The sequence below is a fragment of the Hakea prostrata genome, chromosome 9 (genome assembly GCF_041222555.1).
Source record: "Hakea prostrata isolate BN-2017 chromosome 9, UWA_Hpros_2, whole genome shotgun sequence".
In the NCBI taxonomy this organism is placed as follows: domain Eukaryota; kingdom Viridiplantae; phylum Streptophyta; class Magnoliopsida; order Proteales; family Proteaceae; genus Hakea; species Hakea prostrata.
This window is the reverse complement of record NC_142608.1, coordinates 63,086,469-63,092,468: the sequence shown is the minus strand read 5'-3', so window position 1 is coordinate 63,092,468 and position 6,000 is coordinate 63,086,469.

Here is a 6,000-nt window from a genome sequence, read left to right as displayed (position 1 = left end):
ATCTTCTATATTGATCATGTTAGTAGTCAATTGCTGTGTTTTCTTTCCATGATCCATGATCTATCAATCTCTAGTTGTTTCTCTTCTACCATACCATGTTTTCTTCATGAATCATGATAGTTACATATATGGTAGGTTTTGTTTCCTTATTTAGATTTACTAATTCCTTGAAGATCTAAGTATGCTTTTCATGATACCTTTTACGAAGCAATGATCCATTCTCCTATTGTTCTTGTCTTCGATTTCTATCTTGAATTCTTCAAGATCCATGGTTGATCTAATTATGGTAACTTTTTGTTTCCTAATTTGGATCTTGATGGCTTGATTGGATTAGTGTTTTGAGGTCCCCTTTATGTTAGGATACTACTGATGTAGTTTACCCCTTGATTAGTACCATTTTGAACCACCAAATTCGGATTTTATATCTTAAAACTCTGTTTTTTTTAGGCTATCGTCTGCATTGGTCGATCGATTGGTCGATTGGACCCGATCGACCAATCCACTCGACCAATGAGTACAAACAACTCCGAATTGGTCCTGTGTTGGATGTTTTGGTATCTTTTCTGTTAGGGATCTTTCCTAATATGTTGTATACACTTGTTTAGGACCTTCTTCTCAAGTTTGCCAAGATCTTACTTGATTTCTTAGGATTCCTTTGCGAGTTATAAAAGGTAAGGATGGTTATTTCCTTAATTACATAGATAGCATGAATCTAGTATCTATATTTGAAAATCATTGATATGTTTCCTTAATTAGATTCTTACAAATGATATACTACTGTTGCATAACTTTGATTACAGTAGCATTACTTATTCATATTGAATTGACTCATGTATGATTTACTTACCAGTTATATACAAAGTGATTGCAATTATTGATTTATTTCCATATATGAAGTTACCATATATGTGATGATATGAATTGATGCATGTGTATGCTTAAGTATGGTTTGGAAAGGAGAGGTGTCCTTTTGACACTTCTGTCCTTGGACTACTACGGGAATATTATGGGATGTTTCTGGAGATGCCCTCTGGACACCTTCCTAAACTGTTGGATGACATATTTAGGATTGTCTAGTAGTGTTTGGCTAGGATGTCCTGTTATGTCAGACCCTAATCGGAGGGGTATTGAGACCGAACGACCCGTGGTAGCAATGGGGATTCATGGGCGCTCTAGACCGGTAACCAACCCGTGAGAGGACAAGAATCACATTGTGGGGGCCATTTATTGGTAGGGTTGCATATGGTTAGACTTGGGCTCACGGGCGCTCAAGACCGGTAACCAACCCGTGAGAGGATGTGAGAGCTTCCCGTTTACCATATGTGGATGATCAATAGGGTTGATGAGTCCGTAGTCAGGGACTATGAGGACTCTAGTGTGAAGGATACCGGAAAGGATCGTCAGGGACGAGGAATGGACGTATCTGGATCTGACTTGATGTAACTAAGTAGAAGACTTGCACTTGGCTAGGCTTTAACCCTGACATGCGCCGGTACTTAGACCAATGGTGATGTGAGAGAGTGGTGACCTATACCCCCAGCCATGGAATGTCCCGAGGGATGCCGGACCCATTACCAACTGATGATGAGTGATTGAGACCTTCCTAAAGAAGTACGGTGCTATGACTTAAAGCATGTCCGCCAATAGAGACCAAGCATACATAGAGTTAGATTCATTCATTCATTGCTTGTCTCATATCATATTGCATTTATGTTTGTTCGAAATCCTGCCATTTATGTTATTATGGATTTAACTGCCTTACTGAGTTTGTTTGAAACTCATTCCTTTGTTGTACAATGTTTGTCAGACTATTCTGCAGGTACTGAATACTATGACGGTCCCTATGAAGAAGCGGAAGGCGAAGAGGCATATCTCCAAGAAGGTGATTGCGGTTACAACAATTACACTGAGGATCCCGCGAGTGGTTATGCTCCGTACGATGCTTAGTCCGACCATTGAGTGGAAGCGCCCTTGTGCCGTTTATGAGATTTACACTTATAGGGATGTTGTCTATAAAGTGGAGAACAATTTAGTTACCCATTGTACTTGCTACTGGGATTAGATTTTATCTAGTTTATTCTCTTTTAGAACTACTTTTCCGCTGGTTGTAGAGTGGGATTTTGCCTCACTTTACTTATCTGTTTTTGACACTCTGATTATATCTAGTACTCTGATTTATATATGATTCATACTTTCCTTATTGGATCTATGGTTTATCTTCCGCACTTTTATTATGATTGTTCATGATTATGTTATTGTTTATGTGGGAGGTTGATTACTCGATACCTGATCTTCGGGCTGTGGATCACACTCTCGGGTATGCCAGATAGGGTACCGGCTGGGAGGATGTGACAAGTATATCTGGTACCGAGCAAGACCCCTGCCACGATGTTGTAACAGGTACTCTGTTAGTAGTTTCTCTTCCTGCATTTGTATTATTTGATACGGGTGCATCACATTCATTCATATCATCTACTTTTGCCTTGAGGATTAACTTGACACCTCGATGTTTATCTTGTCATTTGTCTATTTGTACCCCTGTTGGATCTGCTGTTAAACTAGATAAAGTGTTAGAAGATTGTTCTATTTTGATTTGTGGAAGAAATCTGAAGGCAAACCTTGTATTATTTGACATGAGAGATTTTGATGTAATCTTGGGAATCGACTGGTTGACCTTCTACAATGCCGTGATCTTATGTTCCTCAAAGAAGATTCAGTTCCGTGTAGAAGAGAATTCAGTTTTCGAATTTCAAGGAGAGAAGGGAAGATTTAGCTAAAAGACCTTGTCCACTCTAATGCAAGTCCATACCTTTTTGGGAAATGCTTCGTCTAGAAGTAAGGTCAGAGAGAAGAAGAGACTTGAAGAAGTCAGAGTTGTTAGTGAATTCCCTGATGTTTTTCCGGATGACTTGTCGAGTTTGCCTCCCGATAGGGAAGTTGAGTTTTCTATAAACTTAATTCCTGGAGCGGCTCCCGTATCCAAGGCCCCTTTAGAATGGCACCTACCGAACTCGAAGAGTTGCAAACTCAATTAAATGAACTCTTAGAAAGAGGTTTCGTGCAGCCAAGTGTGTCACCTTGCGGAGCTCCGGTCTTGTTTGTAAAGAAGAAAGATGGTAGTATGCGTCTGTGCATTGACTACCGGGAATTGAACAAGCTGACAATCAAGAACAGATATCCTCTGCCTCGGATTGATGACCTTTTTGATCAGTTGAAAGGTGCTGCTGTCTTTTCAAAGATTGATTTGAGATCGGGATATCACCAGCTGAAGGTGAAGTCAAGTGACATCCTTAAGACAAAGCGTTAGGAACAAGGTACGGACATTATGAATTTAAAGTGATGCCTTTCGGCTTGACTAATGCCCCCGCCGTGTTCATGGATCTCATGAACCGAGTATTTCACGATGTACTCGATAAATTTGTAATCGTCTTCATTGATGACATCTTGATTTACTCAAAGAATGAGGAAGAGCATGCGGAGCACCCGAATCGCACGTTGCAAAGGTTGAGAGAAAAGAAACTCTATGCTAAATTTAGCAAGTGTGACTTCCGGCTCTCAAGTGTAGTGTTTCTTGGCCATGTTGTTTCAGCCGAGGGTATTCGTGTTGACCCGCAGAAAGTCCAAACTGTTATCGATTGGGAAAGACCGAAGACCGCGACCGAGATAAGAAGTTTTCTTGGATTAGCGAGGATACTACCGGAGATTCATTGAAAATTTTTCTAGGTTGGCTGCCCCTATGACTAAGCTAACTAGAAAAGAGGAGAAGTTTGTCTGGACCGATTCTTGTGAGAAGAACTTCGAAGAGTTGAAAGTTAGATTGACAAGCGCGCCGGTTCTGACTATACCTGATAGTTCCGGTGGATTGACGGTCTACACTGATGCTTCTAAAATCGGTTTGGGCTGCGTGTTGATGCAACACGGAAAGGTAGTGGCTTATGCCTCTCGACAACTAAAGGATTATGAGCGGAACTACCCCACTCATGACTTAGAGCTTGCAGCTGTTGTATTTGCTTTGAAAATTTGGAGACACTATCTATACGGTGAGAAGATCGCCATCTTCACGGATCATAAAAGTTTGAAATACTTCTTCACCCAGAAGGAGTTGAATATGAGACAGAGAAGATGGTTGGAGTTGGTCTCTGACATTGATTGTGACATCCAGTACCACCCGGGTAAAGCAAATGTAGTGGCAGATGCTCTTAGTAGAAAGAGTCAAAGAAAAGAGTTGGATTTAAATGCTTTGAGTCAGCCTTTGTTGTCCTCAATGGAAAGATTTGGTTTGGAAGTGATCCCTAAGGGTTCGGATTGTATTCTCTATGCCATGACTGCAAGATCCTCCCTTAGAGATAGAATTGTTGCCTTGCAAAGTTCTGATCAGGAGTTGAAAGAGAAGATTGATAAGATTGCCTCGAATTCGGAAATGGACCCCGCTTTTAGTACATCTACGGATGGTACATTATTGTTTAGAGGTAGACTCTGTGGTGCCCCGCTTGTCGATGAAATCAAGAAAGAAATATTAAAAGAAGCACACCAGTCCATCTTTACAGTACACCCTGGAAGTACCAAAATGTACAAGGACTTAAGGGAACATTTTTGGTGGATTGGTTTGAAAGCAGATGTCGAAGACTTTGTTGCCAGGTGTGGAACTTGCCAATGTGTGAAAGCTGTTCGCCAACCCCCATCTGGATTACTTCAGCCCCTTCCTATTCCTAGTTGGAAGTGGGAAGATATCTCAATGGACTTTGTGACTAGCTTGCCGCCGACGAGTAAGGGAAATGACACTTTGTGTGGGTGATTGTTGATAGGTTGACTAAATCAGCCCATTTCATTCCTATGAAGATCACCTACTCTTTGGATAAGCTAGCTAGACTTTATGTGGACAATGTAGTTCGTCTACACGGAGTACACGTGAGTATCGTTTCGGACCGTGATCCTAGGTTCACCTCAAGGTTTTGGAATGGATTGCAGAAAGCCTTGGGAACCCAATTGAATCTGAGTACAGCTCATCACCCACAGTCTGATGGACAATCTGAGCGGACAATTCACATTCTTGAAGACATGCTTAGGTCCTGTGTGGTTGACATGGGTGGAAATTGGGATGAACACCTAGCCTTAGTCGAGTTTGCCTATAACAACAGCTTATCAAGCAACAATAGGCATGGCTCCGTTTAAGGCTTTGTATGGTAACACTTGTAGAACGCCCTTGTATTGGATCGAGACTGGTGAAAGAAAAGTCTTAGGTCCAGAGATGATTGAAGCTACCAGTGATATGGTTGACATGATTCGGGAAAGGATTAAGTCTACTCAATCTAGACAGAAGTCGTATGCCGACAAGAGAAGAACTGACTTAGAATTTCCAATTGGAGAGAAAGTCTTCCTTAAAGTATCACCTATGAAAGGGGTGACAAGATTCAATGTGAAAGGAAAGCTTAGTCCCCGCTTCATTGGACCTTTTGAGATTCGGAAAGGGTTGGACCGGTAGCATACCGCTTGGCCTTGCCTCTGTCACTTGCTGGAGTTCACAATGTGTTCCATGTTTCAATGCTTCGGAAATACCTAGAAAACCCGGAACACATACTATAGCAAGCACCCGAAGGACTTAGTGCCGATCTTTCTTATGATGAAGGACCAGCCGAGATCCTAGATAGAAAGGACAAGCAGTTGCGGAATCGCACCATCCCTCTGGTGAAGATCCGATGGAAAAACCATACCTCTGAAGAAGCTTCATGGGAGAAAGAAGAAAACATGAAGGAGAAGTTTCCTCATCTTTTTGGAAGCACAGGTACGCTTTCAATTTCGAGGACGAAATTCTTTTAAGGGGGGGAGAATGTAATATCCAGCCCTATTCTAACCTTGACCCTGACCCGGATCCACTGTTGTATTCAGGTCCGAGGACCCGAAGCTATGGAAGAAGAGATTTATGGACCATTCTGATTGATGATCATGATTCGGAGACCGAGCCCATGGATATTGACAATGATACCGCTTGCTTAAATGCAT